The sequence below is a fragment of the Pristiophorus japonicus genome, chromosome 3 (assembly GCF_044704955.1).
Source record: "Pristiophorus japonicus isolate sPriJap1 chromosome 3, sPriJap1.hap1, whole genome shotgun sequence".
Taxonomy (NCBI): Eukaryota; Metazoa; Chordata; class Chondrichthyes; family Pristiophoridae; genus Pristiophorus; species Pristiophorus japonicus.
Window position 1 is genome coordinate 146,196,658 of NC_091979.1, and position 21,983 is coordinate 146,218,640.

Genomic DNA, 21,983 nt, shown 5'->3' on the forward strand with positions numbered 1-21,983 from the left:
CCACTCAACGGGCACAGGTTAATCACGCACGATCCCCACGCCTGTTTTTGGGAGCTAACCAATTTATAGCCCCAGACAGCCTTAACTTGCATATAAGTTTCAACACTATTTCTGGAACATATTATCACAATATACTGTTAAAATGGGTTGCACCAGCTGCAGGTTTTATTGACACTATTCAGTATTAAAAGATCTCTTCAGCTTTTAAAATTGATACAGTCCCGCTGATAAGTGAAACCTGACAATTTGTTATTTTGTTTAATTTCTAATACTGAAAGTCATGTACTAAAGTTATAGAAAAGCTACAGAAATCTCTCTATTCACCAGGGGTGATATTGGTCTTTGATGGTACCATAAAACAGGCGATGGTGAATTGGCAATTCTGGATACATGCCGCCAAATTTCTTTTTTTCTTGAATTCAATAGATTTGCGGGAGGAGCGGGAAACAGGGTGCGGAACAGCCTGCTGATTTGCCATTGTCTTTTTTGTGCTACTGCCCTACACCAATGTAATCCCATAGTGCTTTGGGAATCGGGTAAACTTGGAATCCAAATCATATTAAATTCTTTTTTGGGGACACCAATTGTAGGTTAAGGCTATGTGTATTGTAAAGTATATACTATATAGAGATACAGTAAACTCTGTTATATGAGACCTCCCTGCTATATTTAGACATAAAACCATGCTGCCCTGAAAGAGTGAGACAGCTGAGAAATCGGTTTGTTTTGACAGATATTGGCGACATAATCCAGATAACTAGAAGAACAGGTATCCCTGGTGTGTCATGACAGTCAGACGGAGGGAAAGTATCATGCAGCAATAGAAAATCCAGTTATGGTGGTTCTGAATTCAGCATTCCCAAAAGAACTATGTGAACAGTAACCAAATTCTTTGAGATGTCAACAGAATATAAAAATATGAAAGTATTTAGTGAGCTGCATGAAAATAATGAGAAACAAGGGAGTGGTCACAGGAAACAAGGGAGTGGTCACAGGAATACATATGGCTTTGAATATGGAGATAATGCAGAGTTCTACTATTATGTACCTGAAAATATTAAAGAAAGTAAAGGAAGGGATGGGAGGAGACGTGACATAAAAGCCTTTATTTTCCAATCCGATGTGAGCCTGACGTGGAAGTGGGGTGGAGTGTAACTTGCACCATCCTGATGTGGTGAGTACTGGACCCATTGTGATTTCTGGGTGGACCCCAGGTATCACAACTGCCTCTAATTGGGAGTTGCCTGTTGGGAGGCAGGAATTAGCATGCTGCAGGAATTAAAGGCCTGTAGCAGTTTAAAGGGGAATGCATCACCATTACTGCTTGTGCTCTGGAAAAGATGACCTGAGATCACAGCACAGCTTTTTTCTGGAGGAAAGACAGTCTTCAAGTTTTCTGGAGCAGTGGAAATACTGCTGCTGGAAGGAGAGCAAAGGAGTGTGAGGTTCTTTGGCACCGAGAACTGCAGAGCTACTTCGGGACAATATAAGGAGATTGCTGGGGAAGTAAGTGGCAATTGTTCCTACCTTTCTCCCAAACTTGGCCAGGCAGTGGCTTAAGTTTAATCACCTTACCAGGCCAGACATTATAAGAGAAGCAATCACTATCTTCCAAGGATGCACTGTACTAATCATGTTTGCCATTTATAATAACCTCCCCATTACGTTCTGTTAAAGTGCTTTAAGAGCTTACCACCAAAGCCCATGAGGCTGCACTTAACTCTTCACACCCCCACCCTTCACCTGAAAGTGTTCCTTTACTTATGCTCTTATAAGCCTTCACTCTGCTAAAGCCTCCAATGAATAATCACTGCATGCACTGAAACAGCTGTGTGTTTTCCAGCAGTGTTACAGTTGCAAGCGGGAAGTGAATGTGAAAAGCAGAATCTCTGAAAGTCTTCCTGCTCTTTGGAAGTATCGATGTTGGCTGTGGCTGACTGGTCCTGCAAGGATAGAATCTCACCAAGGGCCAGGGGAGAGAAATACCACATTTTGATGAGGAGACTCAATGTTCTGTTAGAAGAGGCAAGGCAAAAGAAGAGAATTACATTTGGACCAAAGGGAACTTCAAACTGGATGTTGTGTTGTCATCCAAAGTGGAATATAGGCTACACACTGGGTTGCTACTTTTGTTCGATCCAAATTTTGTTTGGTCTGTTTTAACAAAGGCTGCTCACAACCATAGAGAAGAAACTCCATATGTGCCAACCCTGTAGTCCTGCACTGTATGACCTGCCACGAGAGGGCAGCTTTGGAATTTACAGGGCTGGATGCCATGAAAGGTGTGGGCCAGGAAGGCATTGGTGTCTTTCGCCCAAGCCAACAAGGCTCCAGGGGGTAGCCTTGGTCCCACAGCAACCAGCCTGCTTCACTTTCAAATAGTAGTGCTACAATAGATTGCCACAAAATCTTGGCGTCATGGCTGCAATTGGGTTATTGTGCATTGACTTGCATTATTCTAGTCCTGTGGTCCAACACCACCTGCACATCGATAGAGAATTAAAGCCTTTCCTTTTCATATTGTATGGGGCTCTGATGACTACAAGTGTGAGCATCGATGACTACCTGCGCTTTTGGAAAGCTTGCCAACATGTCAAAAATGCTGAGCTCTTTTGTGCTGTTGCTTTCATTCTATGGAGAAAGTGGCAGAACTGTTTCCCCTTACAAACAAGACTTTAGTAACCTATTTGACACACTGGTAGACCATAGACTGACTAATGCGGAAAATGCCAATAGTGGTAGCTTGGAAGGATTCAATCATATAAAAATGCAAAACCGAGTCAACCTTCACGACAATACGCAGGGTCACCCAATGGTATATCTTGTCATGAGGTCAGCCTTGAGTAGATGGTTCGCTCATAGCTTCCCTCATGAAGCATAAATGGAAAGCAAGTCTCTTCAGACATCTCCACGTAGGTTTGATAGATCTGAGTACTTGGAGAAGTAGGAGGGTATGTGACAGCTATAGGTTTAATATGAACATGATGCTTGTCTTCAACATGCCAGTGGTGTGTTCAGTAATTAATCTCGTGTCTGAATGGATTTCAAGATACTGGTGCTCAGCTCATGTTTTGGGATACCGATCATGTGTCATGAAGCACGAACGGAGTATATAGCCTTGTTATCCGAATATTTACTTTTCTGGCTGCGAGTGGCCTACAGCCCAGTATACACCCCATGAAGCTGTTGTGGGCATTGCCTGCAGCAGCTTTACAGGGAGCTACTGAATCTTCACTCTGGGTGAAAACAGGTCGCTGCACACAGTGATGACGTCGTCATCACCAGCGGAGTGCTGTCGCTACACTCCCACAGAATTTTGCACGTGGACTGCCTTAAAATGAAGGTTCCATGGAAGCTCTGAGGGTTTTGACAGTCACTTGCACGGTACTGCTGGTAGCGAATGAGCTGCAGAGGATTGGATCCTTTCCTGTTGATGTTGCTAATGGCATTGAGCAGGCGAGCATGTAGACCCACCCGGCTGCAATCTATGAATTCAAGGCTGTGAAATTCGGGGCAGTAACAGCCGCGAGGCGGAAGTTCTTGTGCCAGGCGAGGAAGTCCTGTCCCACGATCTATATTTGGGTTACTGCCCCCGAGAGGAAATGCAGTGAAAATATCGCACTGCACTTCCTCTCAGGGACGAGAGCAAGGCGCAAAGCCTCCGCGATGTTCGCAGCGCTATGTGGTGGGACGTGTGGGGCTGGCGCGTAGACAGGGCCCTCCCCTTCATTAATGGGGAGAGCCATGCTTGCGACTCTGTGGGTGGGAAACGGGGCCATCCCTGGATCACCAGGGAGCGGGATGCCATGGCAGCAGTCCAGCACATAAGATGAATGCCATGCTGCAAAAACGTGGCACGGACCCCGCGATCGACCAACAAAAAGGCCGCGACTGGTAAGTCAGCTATTTTTTTTTCTTTCATACCGCCCCTTCAATTATCACCCCGCAAGTGTCCTACAGCCCAGTATACGCCCCATGAAGCTGTTGCGGGCATTGCCTGCGGTAGCTTTACGGGGAGCTACTCTGGGTGAAAACAGGTTGCTGCACACAGTGATGATGTCGTCATCACCAGCGGAGTGGGGCGCTACCGGTTACTGCTGTCGCTACACTCCCACGGAATTTTTACTGGAGTCGGTAGTGGCGCCATGCCCGGGCGATACGTCGTTTGCACCCGTTAGCTAACAGGAGGTGCAAATGCCCCAAATTTCTCCCCCCAAAGATCCTTCAGAGATCATGCTGCTGGTTAAAATTGCAGTGCCCTGTCAAGCTGCCCTGATTGTCCATTGGAATAGAGCTGAGATTGGTTGCTGTAACAAACAATGCAACTGTGACTTGTACACTGGACATATGCACAGCGTTTTGGAAAATGTTAATCATCTCCAGTGGCAATCTGGAATGACCCAGTACTATAAATGTTAAGTGCAGTTGTGACCTTACAGCCACAGATAAAGTGATGCTTGTGGGCTGTGGGTCTGCTGGCAGCATTTGGAATTATTCATTGATAGTTCCCTGGAAATGTGAGGCTTCCATTGGCACTGCTCCTCTGACAAAAATCAGGTATGTCTAATGGTGATCTAATTTAAGGTGCTTAAGATGATTGAAGGAATTGATAGGGTAGATAGAGAGAAACTATTTCCTCAGGTGGGAGAATCTAGAACAAGGGGGGCATAATGTTAATATTAAAGCTAGGCTGTTCTGGGGTGATGTCAGGAAGCACTTCTTCACAAAAAGGGTAGTGGAAATCTGTAACATTGACCCCACAAAGCTAAAGATGCTGAGTGAATTGAAAATTTCAAAACTGAAATGCATATATTTTTTTGACAAGAGTATTGTGATATATTATTTACAACATCACAAACACACAGACGACAAGATGACTCCAATACATCATGTGACTTTTATTGTATTTACATCAGCGGTTGCAATACCACAGTAGTCCACTCGGTGGAGCCAGTAGTTCACTAGGTGGAGCTATAGTGCAGGTATTATGGATTATGGAACCAAAGCTGGTAGATGGAGTTAAGATACAGGTCAGCCATGATCTAATTGAATAGTGGAAAAGGCTCGAGGGGTCAAATGGCCTACTACTGTTCCGATGTTCCATTGTGTCCAATCTGAAATGGTGGAGGAGGCAGGAAATTTTAGCCCCACTGCAAATGGAACAAAGGCAGATATCAAAGCAATTGATAGCAGCAGAAAAAAGATTTAAATGAACGCTATCAATGTAGATGCTAGTCTATTTAAATTCTCTTCCATTTTTCCCAGTGCTCAAAAAAACCTGGATGCCAATATGTATTCAAAATACAGATCAAGTCGAAAGGAATGACCTGCTAACACAGTCATGAGAGCACACGGTTTTAGACTTATGATTCCTAAGATTGTGAGGATTTCATTATCAGTACCAGCCGATCACAAAGCACCCATGACAACGATCCTCTAATGTTTCTCCAGCAGTTAGTCCCCAGCCACTTAGCCAGTAAAGCTATTGGAAATGTTATGAATCCAGCTCTGAAGTGTGCAATTGTAGTAGAAACTGGCTCAATGTTAGCAGAGGAAAATACATTTTCTCAACCAGTCTGTGCTGGTCCTGGTGAATTCTGCTATGACACATGCCAAAGATACTTTTGGGTGGGGAATACGGTGCCCAAACAAGCAAAATAAAAGGCAAATGTGAGAGCATGTGACAGAGGCTCTATGCTAACTATTAAGGTGGCCTAGAAAGAAGTGAGGAAGAAATTGTGCATCTTGAAGAAGGGTACAATATTAACATAAAGTAACTGTACGGGACATAGCAGCAATTGTAAAAATATATTTATGCAAAAATGCTGCTATTGTTAATAAATAATGAAATGATAATAAGAATGCAGATTGAAAATAGCTGGATTATACAAATTGTTTTAAAAACGTCATGACAGGACAGAGAACATAAGTTCCATACAGGTCTGAAATTCCTAAGGTTTTCCATTGGTCTCCCATATAACTCCAGCAGAAGACCAAAAAACCCTCAGCAAAATGGTAGAGACTGGGTTACGCCATTTCTCTTGCATTCCCGGGAGTTCTCTGATTGCCTTCCAACAGGCAGAACTTCTGAGCTAGGGTGGGGGATTCCCTAAGCCAGGATTTCCTATGCCTCAGGCTGGATGGTGACCTAGTGTATCAGTGGAGACTAACAGGACCATATGGAAGAATCACTTGTTTTTGGACAGCAGTCAAAAGGCTTAAAAGCAGGTGGTAAACTGGCATCACAACCCTTATTCTTTTTGGAGCAAGGCCCTGCCAAGGGAGATTCTTATATGGGGAGAACAAAAGTGTTCGCCACCCATGCCCCCCCCCCCCCCCCATTTAAGGGGCAATTGCTTGTTTTAGGTGGCCACCAGGGATACCTGAAAAGTGGTCCCACCCCATTTTGGGTCAGATCTTTTTCAGGCATCCTTGGGTGCAGAATGTTGGTTCCCAAAATTGAGCCTGATTGTATCCATTTTACAAGCACAGCAAGGTCCAATTCAACCCAATTATCTATTTGGTTACACCTAGGGCAGATGTAAACATGCAAAACATATTAAAAATGTACATTACTACCACTGCACGATTGAATTAAATTAATTTCCTTTTATAGTTCCTGTGATCCTTGTTATAATGATTCTGTAGTTTCAAAAAGCAACTCTGCAAATAGAAATTCTTAGCTCGTATGCCCAATGGCACTAGGTGCGCTTCTATTCTGCATCCATATTTCCAAGTATTTTCTTTTATTTCACCAACACTGGTTATATTGGGATTCCTGACCAGGTGTTTTCACAGTGTGCTTTCTTCGATCATTGGTACCAGTTGCCAAATTTTTAAAATGGACAGGAGATGGGAATCTGAGCTTGTGTTCAGAGAGTTGTATCATTAATTTAAAAAACAAAAAAATTATAAACATTATCTATGTTTTTCCATATGGTGTAAAAAATAATTTGTTAGTTGTGGTTGACTTTTGAGATTTCCTCTATGGTGCCTGGAAAGGCTCGGTGACATTAATGTTGAGGGTATTGCAGATGGTGACTGTTCCTACATGTCTTCTACAAGACCAGCTAGTATAGTTCAATCACAACCTTCTTTGTGAGTCTATGCCTCCTCATGAACTGTTTCTCTACCATGCCCAGTAGTTGGCTGTGTGGCAGTAGACCGGTTACCTGGGATAGTAACTGTGCACCTCTTATGCACTCCTTGCTCCCAGGCAATTCCTCTCCCCCCCACCCCTCCCCCACACACCTCCTCATGTTGCATTGTGATATACCAATTAATTGTTGCTGCACCACACCCATGCTCGCTAACAAAAAAAACACCCTGTTGGTTATTCACTGCAGCTACTGTTGTGATAATACTTCCAAATTTTCCATTTACCCTCAAAATGTGTTTGCCATGATCCCGGCAGTGAGGCCGGAGTTTGCGAGGTCAGTGGGAGAGCCTGTCATTTGTAAGGGGCTGGCAAGTGCCCTTGCCACCACAGGTGCATCTCAAGTACCTACCTGCTCCATGCGGCAGATTGCCTCTTGGCTCGCTCCCCCGCACCCCCAGACCCCATGAAGTTTCTCCCATCAGTCCCCATATAATGACGTCTGTCCTGAAAGTGTTGGAGAGGCTACTACTCCATAGACTAGCCCCCATCATCGAGCCAATCATTCATAAGGAGCAACTGGACTTCTGGAGCAGCAGTGCCAGCTGTGACCAAATGGTAGCTTTAACAACACACATTGAAGCAGGCTTCCAGTGCCAGCTCCAGACTGCCGTAGCACTCATGGGCCGATCAGCAGCGTATGACACCATATGGAAGCATGGACTGCTTTTCAAGGTCTCCACCATTTTCCCCTGCAGAACAATCCTCCATCTTCTCAACTCCATGCTTAGCAAGCGACACTTCCGTATGTACTCTGGCACCCAGAAGAGCAGATATAGGACATCGAACAATGGAATCCCACAGGGTTCTGTCCTGGCGCCCATGTTATTCAACATTTACACCTGTGACCAGCCCAAAACAGAGTCCCGCAAGTTCATATACGCTGATGACATTGCCTTGGCCATGCAAAACATGAATCTGTCCATCACTGAAGGGACCCTGACCAGTGACTTAGAGGATGGAAGCCTACATCCGCCAATGGCGACTTTGGCCAAACTCGCAAAAGACCATAACCTCCACATTCCACCTCAACACCCATCAAGCAAACCAAGCTTTGAAAGTCTCCTTTTGCGGCGCAGGTGTAAACCATGTCCAAAAACCCTCCTATTTAGGAGCCACGCTTGATCGGAACCTATCATTTCCTACACCCTCTTCTACATTACAATAGTGACTACACTCTGAAAAGTACTTCATTGGCTGTAAAGTGCTTTGAGACTTCCGGGGGTTATAAAAGGCATTATATAGATCCAAGTCTTTTTCTTTTGTCAGAGATAACATCGCCAGAACTTTGGGAAGAAACTAAAGAGTTGAGTCAACTTGATCCAGAAACTCATCGGATCCACATGGAGAGTATGTAATATAAAGCTCCCCCTAGTGGACTACTGCTCCACCTAGTGGACTACTGTGGTAATGCAACCAATGTTATAATAAAGGGGTCATGACTCCCATAGGAGCCATCTTGTGTAGTATGTGTTTGTAATGTCGAAAAGAAGATATCACATTTGGCCACGAGCATAGAATAATCGGATTCTCTAGCTGACATTTTTGTTGGTGGATATTCCTGCCTACCTACAGAGAGACTTTGAGAGGTTGTTTGTTTTGAAGAACAGCTAAAAAAAATCCAAGGTAAATTACAAGCACACTTGGTTGGACTGTCAGAGTTCACATGGCCATATCTATGGGAATAATAAGGTGCTTGGGTGAGTTCCATTGTGACTGATAGACTTTCATAGTGTATATGGAGTGGCTAGAAATGTTTATCACTGCAAATATTATCATTCATGTCTCCGAAGATGAAAACCATAAACGGGTGGTTTTAAAAAGAAAACAGGCTATTTTCTTGACTGACACAGACCTTGAAGTGTATGAAACCCTGAAAAATGTGCTTGTTCCCGTCAAGCCCAATGACACGCAACTGACAGAGACAGCACTATAGTCCTGAGCCCCTGGAAATTGCTGAAAGTTATCGTTTTGGAATAGGAAATCAATTAACTGATGAGAGTATCAGTGAGTACTTGTAGCTTTAAAAAATCTATCCATTTACTGTCATTTCGGAAACTTTCAGGACCGAGCATTGCATGACCACTTTGTTTGTGGAATGAAAAATAAAGCAATCAGAAGGAAGTTGTTGACAACCCCTAACTTGACTTTTGATTTAGCTTGTCAGACAGCTATGTTGATGGATATGGCCGACCAACATTCCACTCCCGAGAATTTCCCACCATTTCCAGTCGTCAGACATCCGAGGTAAATCGTCTGCAGGTTAAGAGTAAAAGGTAGTTGGGCTGTAAGGTCTCAGCAACTGGCCAATATAATAGCGCATTGAAGTCATGGTATCGGTCCCTGGGACAACACTTCACTCAAAGTTGTCCATATGTGAAGGCAGAGTATTTCTTCTGCAAGAAAACAGGGCATTTTGTGAAAACGTACAAACTGAAAAATAAACCAATGTTCAATGCTAGAAGTAGAAATCGCCAGAGAGTGCATAGCATTGAAGAGAAGCAATAGGACGAGGAGGTTCTGGAGATACACGTCATCAGGAGCACAATGGAACCGAACAACGTTTTGCGATTTATCGTCATCCAAATAGACGTTGCAGGAATCAGGATACCCATGGAAATCAATACTGGTTCATCTGCAACCGTAGTACTGGAATTGCTATAGAAACATAGAAAATAGATGCAGGAGTATGCCATTCGGCCCTTGGAGCCTGCACCAACATTCAATATGATCATGGCTGATCATGCATTTCAGTACCCCATTCCTGCTTTCTCTCCATACCCCTTGATCCCTTTAGCCGTGAGGGCCACATCTAACTCCTTTTTGAATATATCTAATGAACTGGCATCAACAACTTTCTGTGGTAGAGAATTCCACATGCCCACAACTCTCTAAGTGAAGATGTTTCTCCTCATCTCAGTCCTAAATGGCATACCCCTTATCCTTAGACTGACCACTGGTTCTGGTCTTCCCCAACATCGGGAACATTCTTCCTGCATCTAACCTGTCCAATTCTGTCAGAATTGTATATGTTTCCATGAGATCCCCTCTCATTCTTCTAAATTCCATTGATACAAGCCTAGTCGATCCAGTCTTTCTTCAAATGTCAGTCCTGTCATCCCGGGAATCAGTCTGGTGAACCTTCGCTGCACTCCCTCAATAGCAAGAATGTCCTTCCTTAGATTAGGAGACCAAAACTGTACACAATATTCAAGGTGTGGCCTTACCAAGACCCTGTACAGCTGTAATAAGACCTCCCTGCTCCTATACTCAAATCTTCTCGCAATGAAGGCCAACATGCCATTTGTCTTCTTCACCGTCTGCTGCACCTGTATGCCAACCTTCAATGACTGATGTGCCATGACATCCAGGTCTCGTTGCACCTCCCCCTTTATCAATCTGTCACCATTCAGATATTAATCAGCCCTCCTGTTTTCACCACCAAAGTGGATAACCTCACATTTATCCACATTATACTGTATCTGCCATGCATTTGCCCACTCACCTAACCTGTCCAAGTCACCCTGCAGCCTCTTAGCATCCTCCTCACAGCTCACACTGCCATCCAGCTTAGTGTCATCTGCAAACTTGGAGATATTACATTCAATTCCTTTGTCTAAATCATTAATGTATATTGTAAATAGCGGGGATCCCAGTACTGAACCTTGTGGTACCCCACTAGTCACTGCCTGCCATTCTGAAAAGGACCTGTTTATTTCTACTCTCTGCTTCCTGTCTGCCAACCATTCTCTATCCACATCAGTACATTACCCCCAATACCATGTGCTTTAATTTTACACGCTAATCTCTTATGTGGGACCTTGTTAAAAGCCTTTTGAAAGTCCAAATACACCACATCCACTGTCTCTCCCTTGTCCACTCAATGGGCCCAAGTTTCCACATGATTTGCGTCTGATTTTTAGGAGCAACTGGTGGAGAACGGACTATCTTAGAAATCGCAATTCTCCACATTGTTTTTTCTGCAGTTCTAGTCAGGTAGAACAGTTCTACTTTGGAACAGAATTTTTTCTTCAAAAGGGGGCGTGTCCGGCCACTGACGCCTGATTTCAAAGTTTCCACAGTGAAAACGTACTCCAAACTAACTTAGAATGGAGCAAGTGAAGATTTTTGTAGAACTGAAAAAACCTGTCCTACACATTAAAAAATCAGGCGCAGGTTACAAATTAGGCGTAGGGAACGAGGAGGGGAGGGGGGGTGGGAAGGGAAGTCATTAAATTCGACAATAAATCCTTAGTTATACTTATACAAGTATTATACAAATAAATCCAACCTGAATAAACATTTATAAGCAAAGAAAAGATTAAATAAACCATCTTCCTACCTGTGTGAAAGTTCTTCAGGCAGGCCTTTAGGAAGCGGTTTGCCATCGGGACCGAAGGCTGAACGGGCCGGGCCCGAGATTTCGGGCAGGGCCCGTCCCCAGCACCAGAGGTAGGTGGCATTGGGTCGGGTCGGGTCGGGGAGAGAGGTTCGGTTCAGGTCGGCGGGGGAGGGAGGGAGAGGGGGGGGAGGGAGGGAGAGAGGGAGGGGGAGGGAGGGAGAGAGGGAGGGAGGGAGAGAGGGAGGGGGAGGGAGGGAGAGAGGGAGAGAGGGAGAGAGGGAGGGGGAGGGAGGGAGAGAGGGAGGGGGAGGGAGGGAGAGAGGGAGGGAGAGAGGGAGGGGGACGGAGGGAGAGAGGGAGGGGGAGGGAGGGAGAGAGGGAGGGAGGGAGAGAGGGAGGGAGGGAGGTCAGGTCGGGGAGGGAGGTCAGGTCGGGGAGAGGGAGGTCAGGTCGGGGAGAGGGAGGTCAGGTCGGGGAGGGGGAGGTCAGGTCGGATCCAGTCCGGGGGCGAGAGTAGAGTCGGGTCGAGTCGGGTGGGAGCGGGAGCGGCAGCGGCAGACTGGTCGAGTCGGGTCCGGTCTGGTCCGGTCGGGGGGGGATGGGGCGGAAGCAGGAGTGGCGGGGAAGCAGGAGCAGCAGCAACAGGCGGGTCGAGTCGGGTCCGGTCCGGTCGGTGGTGGGGGGGGGCTGGGTGGGGGCGGAAGCAGGAGCGGCGGGGAAGCAGGAGCGGCAGCGACAGGCGGGTTGAGTCGGGTCTGGTCCGGTCGGGAGTGGGGGGGGGGGGCGGAAGCAGGAGCGGCGGGGAAGCAGGAGCGGCAGCGACAGGCGGGTTGAGTCGGGTCTGGTCCGGTCGGTGGTGGGGGGGGGCTGGGTGGGGGCGGAAGCAGGAGCGGCAGCGACAGGCGGGTCGAGTCGGGTCTGGTCCGGTCGGGAGTGGGGGGGGGGGGCGGAAGCAGGAGCGGCGGGGAAGCAGGAGCGGCAGCGACAGGCGGGTCGAGTCGAGTCGGCTCCGGTCCAGTCGGGGGATGGCGGGGGGGCGGAAGCAGGAGCGGGAGTCGGCAGGAAGCAGGAGCTGTCCTTGGGAGGAGCCTTATGCACGCAGCCCCAGTGAGGCCATTCGGCCAGGGCTAGGGGCTGCGTGCTTCGGGTCCCTGCCACACAGTTTCGGGCGCCTGGAGCTACTGCACTTGCAGCGCGCATGTGCAGAGCTCCCGGCACTGTTTTCGGCGCAGGGTCCTAGCTCCGCCCCCTACAGCTCCTACTGTGCCGCGCCGAGGGCCAGAGGACCTGCAGGGAGGTGGAGAATACGGAGGGTTTTTTTAGGCGCACTTTGTGGCGTGAAAAACGGGCGCCCAGCTCGGAGGGGCGCCCGTTTTTTATCGTGTGGAAACTTGGGCCCTATGAGTTACATCCTCAAAAAATTCTCGAAGATTTGTCAAGCATGATTTCCCTTTCATAAATCCATGCTGACTTGGACCGATCCTGTCATTGCTTTCCAAATGCGCTGCTATTACGTCTTGAATAATTGATCCTAATATTTTCCCCACCACCGATGTCAGGCTGACCAGTCTATAATTCCCTGTTTTCTCTCTCCCTCCTTTTTTAAAAAAGTGGGGTTACATTAGTTACCCTCCAATCCATAGGAACTGATCCAGAATCTATAGAATGTTGAAAAATGACCACCAATATATCCACTATTTCTAGGGCCATTTCCTTAAGTACTCTGGGATGCAGACTATCAGGCCCTGGGGATTTATTGGCCTTCAATCCCATCAATTTCCCGAACACAATTTGCTGACTAATAAGGAGTTCTTTTAGTTCCTCCTTCTCGTTAGACCATCGGTCCCCTAGTATTTACGGAAGGTTATTTGTGTCTTCCTTAGTGAAGACAGAACTAAAGTATTTGTTCAATTGGTCTGCCATTTCTTTGTTCCCCATTATGACGTCACCTGATTCAGACTGTAGGGGACCTACATTTGTCTTCACTAATCTTTTTCTCTTCACGTATTTGTAGAAGCTTTTGCAGTCAGTTTTCATGTTCCCTGCAAACTTACTCTCATATTCTACTTTCCCCTTCCTAATAACACCCTTTGTCCTCCTCTGCTGAATTCTATATTTCTCCCAGTCCTCATATTTGCTGTTTTTTTTGGCCAATTTATATGCCTCTTCCTTGGAATTAATACTATCCCTAATTTCCCTTGTAAGCCACAGTTGAGCCACCCTCCCCGTTTTATTTTTACGCCAGACAGGGATATACAATTGTTGAAGTTCATCCATGTGTTCTTTAAATGTCTGCCATTGCCTATCCACCGTCAACCCTTTAAGTATCATTCGCCAGTCTATCCTAGCCAATTCACGTCTCATACCATCGAAGTTACCTTTCTTTAAGTTCAGGACTTGAGTCTCTATTAACTGTGTCACTCTCCATCTTAATAAAGAATTCTACCATATTATGGTCACTCTTCCCCAAGGGGCCTCACACAACAAGTTTGCTAATTAATCCTCTCTCATTACACAACACCCAGTCTAGGATGGCCTGCTCTCTAGTTCGTTCCTCGACATATTGGTCTAGAAAACCATTCCTTATACACTCCAGGAAATCCTCCTCCACCGTATTACTACCAGTTTGGTTAGCCCAATCAATATGTAGTTTAAAGTCACCCATGATAACTGCTGTACCTTTATTGCACGCATCCCTAATTTTCTGTTTGATGCCATCCACAACCTCACTATAACTGTTTGGTGGTCTGTACACGACTCCCACTAGCGTTTTCTGCCCATTGCTGTTCCACAGCTCTACCCATACAGATTCCACCTCATCCATGCTAATGTCCTTCCTTAATATTGTGTTAATCTCCTCTTTAACCAGCAACGCTACCCCACCTCCTTTTACTTTCTGTCTATCTTTCCTGAATATTGAATACCCTTGGATGTTGAGTTCCCAGCCTTCGTCACCCTGGAGCCATGTCTCCGTAATCCCAATTACATCATATCCGTTTACCGCTATCTGCGCAGTTAATTCATCCACCTCATTACAAATGCTCCTCGCATTGAGACACAGCGCCTTCAGGCTTGTTTTTTTAACGCTCTTATCTCAACAAGTTGAGTGATTTTCCAATGGAGAAATCAAAGATAGAGCTGCGAGGCTAAACAGGAGTGCAAATTTCTGTTGTAGGAAGTATCACTGTACCGGTGAAATACAAAGAGCAGCTTACCTCTCTTAGTAATGTCAGGAGTCAAGCCTGCCTTAATAGGTAAAAATTGGTTGGGCTCACTGAAGTTGGATTAGAATGAGATTTTTCATGTAGAAACAAAATTTGCATGGAAAGAGGATGTCATCAAGCAGTATCCGAAGGAGTTGCATGAAACAGGCAGTCCGATTCAAGACTTCAAGGTGAGTGTCAAAGTACAGAAGGATGCAAGATCAGTTTACTGCAAGCCATGTCCCATACCAAATGCACTCAAGGAGAAAGTTGAGCAAGAATCAAAAGACTAGAAACTGAGAGTATTATCTCTAAGGTAGATCTCTGTAATTGGGCTACACCCATTGTTGTTGTACCCAAGTCAGATGATAAACGAAGGTTGTATAGAGATTACAAAGGACTTAATTTTGCCCAAGCCCGTTTTCTGACGTATTGCCAGAGTTACGCCCGTTTTTCTAGATCAGAAATGTGGCAGAAATATTTTGCCGAAGTTTCCCCGATGTATAATTCAAATTTGGTGCTGTGCAGTGTGTCCAGTTGCCTTGGGGTCAGGGTGGAGGTGAGGGGAGGTGGTGGGGGTAAGTGGAGCTGACTGTCTGCACCAAAAAACAAGACTTCAAGGTGAGTGTCAAAGTACAGAAGGATGCAAGATCAGTTTACTGCAAGCCATGTCCCATACCAAATGCACTCAAGGAGAAAGTTGCACCTTCTGCGCATGCACGAGAAAAATGGGACATTTTTGACGTTATTTCAATGGACGTGTATGCACAATACAGCTCTGGGTTGGCAATCGGCCATTTTTAAAGAGCCAGGTGTGAGAACAAGTGCTGTATGAGAGCATTGGAAAAATCGGATCTGCAGCAATACAAGATGCAATTTAGTGCAAGGACCAAGAATTCCTTACAGGATAAAGTGGAGGCACTAGTTGCTGTGATTGAGAACAGATGGTAGGATCTGGACACCAGTAGTGGTCACATAAACTAAAGAAATGCTGGAATCAAGATGCAGAAGATTACTGTGCAATGGTGACCACTCCAAGGTCTGGAGGCCAGTGTAAAAAGAAGTGACAGCACCTTGGTCAAGCAGTTAGTCTAAGTAATATTTTCATTTATTCAATGGAATTGCAATTGTAAATGTGACCAGCTGTATATGTCCTACCCAGCAGAAAGGCACCCTCTCTAAAACATTGCATTTTTATCTTTACAGTGGAAAGGTGACACATAATAAAAAGGGAAAGAACTCGAACAGGAGGAGGCCTGGCAAATCTGCAGCCACTCACTGACACCCTTGGAAGAGAGGGTCGCTGCTTTGATGGGTCCTGCCTGGAGAAAAGCAATCACCACTGCACAAGCTGGGCCCACAGTCAAGGGAGAGGGGAAGTCCTGCAAATTGCACAGTCTGGCTTTGCTAAATGTTAAGTACTGCGCGGGCTAGTCATGCTTCGGTTACTGGGGATGTCTCCCTCAGCTACGCTTTGGTTGATGCAATGTGTTATCTTTCAGCATGGTCCTTCAAATCAGCTTGCTGCCTGCGCTGTGTGAGCCTATTCATTCCACCCACCCTGAACCCTCCTCTGCTGCTAACCATTTGTCTGTGTTCTGTTGTATTTTGCAGAATTTGAGGCCGACTCTGCAGAAAAAGATTCAGACAGGGGTGAGCCCGAAGAGGAGAATATCTTCCAATCCCACCCGCCAGACCAAGAGCATGGGGATGAAGAGCAGTGGGCACGGGAGGAGATGGGAGATGGATGAAGCCCCATCTGTTTTACTGACATTGGTGGAGGTGTAGGTGCCGCCCATTGAGATGCCAGCCCCTTCTGTGACTAGTGGTTTGAGTGTTGATGGGACATCCCATAGTTTCCTAACATCCGAGGCTGTGGGTCCCAATGGTGGGGTGCAGCGAGGCACAGCCAGGGCCCCACCTTCCGAGGCTGCAGGTTCCAGTGGTGTGGTGCAGTGAGGCACATCTAGGGCCCCACCTTCCAAGGCTGCGGGACATAGTGGTGGGGTGCGAGCCACATCCATGGGGAGGAGAGGAAGGAAAACTCGACCGCACTCTCCTGAGGAGTAGGATCTAACAGATGTGGTTCAGATGATGGCAATGAATGGGGTGAGCATTGACTGACATGATGCGATGCATCTCGTCACACACGAGCTGTACATTAATGGAGTGGTAACCTTTTCTGTTCCTATACATCTTGGAATCCTCCAAAGGTGCTCGCAAAGGTGGGTACAATCAATGCAGCCCTGTACCTTTGGGAAGCCAGCAATCTTGGAGAAGCCCATAAAGCTGTCACGCATTGCTTGCGTGGTCATGGCGAACTTTATGTAGTCATTCCTCTGTGCATATACTACAGCTGTTACCTGGCGAATGCAGACATGTGTTGCATGTTGAGAGATGGTGCACACATCTCCACTTATAGCTTGAAACGATCCGGAGGCAAAGAATGAAAGTGCAGCTGTAACCTTCACTTCAACTGACAAAGTAGTCTTACTGAAGCTTCTAGGTTACAGGTCTGCTTTCACCAACTCACAGATCTCAGTTACAACTTCTTTGCGGAAACACATCCTTCTGACACAGTCTGCATCACTCAGGTACAGGTACAAATGCCTGTCTCAATATACCCGAAGTGGGTAAGGCCTCCTGCGCAGCACACTATGGGCTCTGATGATAGAGGTGTACCGATGGATGTGGTGTAGTTAGATTTCCAAAAGGCATTCGATAAGGTGCCACACAAAAGGTTACTGCAGAAGATAGAGGTACGCGGAGTCAGAGGAAATGTATTAGCATGGATAGAGAATTGGCTGGCGAACAGAAAGCAGAGAGTCGGGATAAATGGCTCCTTTTCGGGTTGAAAATCGGTGGTTAGTGGAGTGCCACAGGGATCGGTGCTGGGACCACAACTGTTTACAATATACATAGATGACCTGGAAGAGGGGACAGAGTGCAGTGTAACAAAATTTGCAGATGACACAAAGATTAGTGAGAAAGCGGGTTGTGTCGAGGACACAGAGAAGCTGCAAAGAGATTTGGATAGGTTAAGCGAATGGGCTAAGGTTTGGCAGATGGAATACAATGTCGGAAAGTGTGAGGTCATCCACCTTGGGAAAAAAAACAGTAAAAGGGAATATTATTTGAATGGGGAGAAATTACAACATGCTGAGGTGCAGAGGGACCTGGGGGTCCTTGTACATGAAACTCTTAATCCCAAAAAGTTAGTTTGCAGGTGCAGCAGGTAATCAGGAAGGTGAATGGAATGTTGGCCTTCATTGCGAGAGGGAATGGAGTACAAAAGCAGGGAGGTCCTGCTGCAACTGTATAGGGTATTGGTGAGGCTGCACCTGGAGTACTGCATGCAGTTTTGGTCACCTTACTTAAGGAAGGATATACTGGCTTTGGAGGGGGTACAGAGACGATTCACTAGGCTGATTCCGGAGATGAGGGGGTTACCTTATGATGATAGATTAAGTAGACTGGGTCTTTACTCGTTGGAGTTCAGAAGGATGAGGGGTGATCTTATAGAAACATTTAAAATAATGAAAGGGATAGACAAGATAGAGGCAGAGAGGTTGTTTCCACTGGTAGGGGAGACTAGAACTAGGGGGCACAGCCTCAAAATACGGGGGAGCCAATTTAAAACTGAGTTGAGAAGGAATTTCTTCTCCCAGGGGGTTGTGAATCTGTGGAATTCTCTGCCCAAGGAAGCAGTTGAGGCTAGCTCATTGAATGTATTCAAGTCACAGATAGATAGATTTTTAACCAATAAGGGAATTAAGGGTTACGGGGAGCGGGCGGGTAAGTGCAATGATCTTGTTGAATGGCGGAGCAGGCTCAAGGGGCTAGATGGCCTACTCCTGTTCCTAATTATTATGTTCTTATGTTCTTATGTTCCTCATGCGATGACGTTGAATCAATTGTCTCCTACGTAGCACCATCATGTAGAAGGCTCACACATTCTCATTCTTGCCATCATTGTCAATATTGTCCCCATAGTTAAATGTTACCTTTGCAAGAAGCTCAAAATGGCAGGAAGGCAGGCAGGACAGGTTCTTTATTTTCTCTCCCCAAGATCTGTATGGATTGATCACAACCAGGTCTTGTGACTTCTCCCCTTCTCCCCTGCCCCCTCCCCCCCAACCCCAACCGAATTGCAGTCTTGTGCCTCGTGCAGCAGCCTTCCAATTGGCATCTCCCTCCCCCGGCTTAGCGCAGCAGCCTTCCGAATGGCACCTCCCTCCCTGGGCTCAGTGCAGAACCCTTCCGATCGCCCCCGACCCCAGGCTTGTTTTCCAGCCGAGCCCTGAGCCCCTGTGTCCGGGTGCAGGGCCGATTCTGATGGCCGACTCTACGACCCTCCAGTCCTGATTGGAGATGTCCGGTGGTGGTGTGTGAGTAAAAAAAAAATGAAAACTTCAGAAATCAAAGAAAGTTCCATGTACTCCTTTGAAAGATTAAAAAAAGTTAAACTTTATTATGATATTTCAAGTGTTAGAGACTCCCTCCAAAAACTTCGATGAAAAACAATGGTGTCTTTCAGCGCCGATTTCTCAATGAGCGCTGCTTTCTGTTAACTCACCAGAAGGTTTTTCGGGAATGGCCAGATAAGCCGATCCAAGATAAAAACATTTTGGGCAAACTGCGAAAAATGCTAAAACTGGCACAGACATGAGGGAATACCGCCCCCACACCGCCCCCCCGCCACCCCAAGACATCAAAAAAATCTAACATAGAAAAGTCGTAACTAAAGCAGTTACGCTGTTGCAGATTCCGGGGGAAACTTTGAATTAAATAATTCAGCCAGAAAAAACAGCGCACGCGGCAAAAAAACGACACAAATGACATGGGAAAATTGAGCCCTATGTAACCTTAAACCAAGTTCTATCGACTCTGGATCAGTTCCTATGGACTGGAGGGTAGCTAATGTAACACCACTTTTTAAAAAGGGAGGGAGAGAGAAAGCGAGTAATTATAGATCGGTTAGCCTGACATCAATAGTGGGGAAAATGTTGGAATCATTTATTAAGGATGAAATAGCAGCGCATTTGGAAAGCAGTGACAGGATCGGTCCAAGTTAGCATGGATTTATGAAAGGGAAATCATGCTTGACAAATCTTCTGGAATTTTTTGAGGAAGTAACTAGTAGAATGGATAAGGGAGAACCAGTGGATGTGATGTATTTGGACTTTCAAAAGGCTTTTGACAAGGTCCCACACAAGAGATTGGTGTGCAAAATCAAAGTACATGGTATTGGGGGTAATATACTGACGTGGATAGAGAACTGATTGCCAGACAGGAAGCAGAGAGTCGGGATAAACGGGTCCTTTTCAGAATGGCAGGCAGTGACTAGTGGAGTGTCGCAGGACTCAGTGCTGGGACGTCAGCTATTTACAATATACATCAATGATTTAGATGAAGAAATTGAGTGTAATATCTCCAAGTTTGCAGATGACATTAAACTGGGTGGTGGTGCGAGCTGTGAAGGGGACGCTAGGTGGCTGCAGGGTGACTTGGACAGGTTAGGTGAGTGGGCAAATGCATGGCAGATGCAGTATAATGTGGATAAATATGAGGTTATCCACTTTAGGGGAAAAAACGCGAAGAGAGAATGTTATCTGAATGGCGGCAGATTAGGAAAAGGGGAGGTGCAATGAGACCTGGGTGTCATGGTTCATCAGTCATTGAAAGTTGGCATGCAGGTACAGCAGGCGGTGAAGAAGGCAAGTGGTATGTTGGCCTTCATAGCTAGGGGATTTGAGTATAGGAGCAGGGAGATCTTACTGCAGTTGTACAGGGCCTTGGTGAGGCCTCACCTGGAATATTGTGTTCAGTTTTGGTCTCCTAATCTGAGGAAGGATATTCTTGTTATTGAGGGAGTGCAGCGAAGGTTCAGCAGACTGATTCCCGGGATGGCAGGACTGACATATGAGGAGAGACTGGATCAACTGGGCCTTTATACATTGGAGTTTAGAAGGATGAGAGGGGATCTCATAGAAACATATAAAATTCTGACGGGACTTTACAGGTTAGATACAGGAAGAATGTTCCCGATGTTGGGGAAGTCCAGAACCAGGGGACACAGACTTAGGATAAGGAGTAGGCCATTTAGGACTGAGATGAGGAGAAACTTCTTCACTCAGAGAGTTGTTAACCTGTGGAATTTCCTGCTGCAGAGAGTTGTTGATGCCAGTTCATTAGATATATTCAAGAGGGAGTTAGATATGGCCTTTACAGCTTAGGGTATCAAGGGGTATGGAGAGAAAGTAAGAAAGGTGTACTGAGGGAATGATCAGCCATGATCTTATTGAATGGTAGTGCAGGCTCGAAGGGCCAAATGGCCCACTCCTGCACCTATTTTCTATGTTTCTATGTAATTTACCCAATACATTGCCAAATGATTTGAAGATTTGTTCACAACGCTGACAGGTGGCCTGATCTTCTCAAAGTTAGATCTTACAAATGCCGACTTACAACTTGAGCTGGATGAGGTGTCCAAGTCATGCTCTACTATAAATACTCATCTAGGCCTATTTTAATTTAATAGCCTACCATTTGGAGTGTCTTCCACCCCCGCCATATGCCAAGGGGTGATGAACCAGATTTTATAAGGCATTGAAGGCGTAGTAGGTTATTTAGATGAAATCATTTCATTTGGAGGGCCCTTGGTAGTAGGAAGGTTGACCTGGAAGGTAAGTTGAGATTGGAGGATCGGGATGGGCAGTGGGCCCTAGCAGCATGGGTTTTACGGGTAGAAAAGATACTTTGGGGGTTGAATTTATAGTCGGCGGGGCGGGGGCTTAGAGAGTGGGAGGGGAAGGTTGAGGGAGGGAGAGTTGAAGGATGGCAGCAGATGGCCAGAGGAGGTTTGTTCAGGGAGAGCTCCCTAGGGAGCTCTATCCCATCTGCCATCTTGTGTATGCAAGAGTGATCCTGACCAACGGATCCACTACAGACCCAATCAATGTCCGAACCGGGGTCAAGCAGGGCTGCATCATCGCGCCAACCCTTTTCTCTATCTTCCTCGCTGCCATGCTCCACCTATCACTCAAAAAGCTCCCCGCTGGAGTGGAACTAAACTGTAGAACCAGTGGGAACATGTTCAACCTTTGTAGTCTCCAGGCCAGATCCAAGATCATCCCATCCTGTGTCATCGAACTACAGTATGCGTCTGCGCACATTCAGAGGCTGAACTCCAAGTCATCGTCAACACCTTCACCGAGTCATATGACAGCATGGGCCTTACACTAAACATCCGTAAGACAAAGATCCTCCACCAACCTGACCC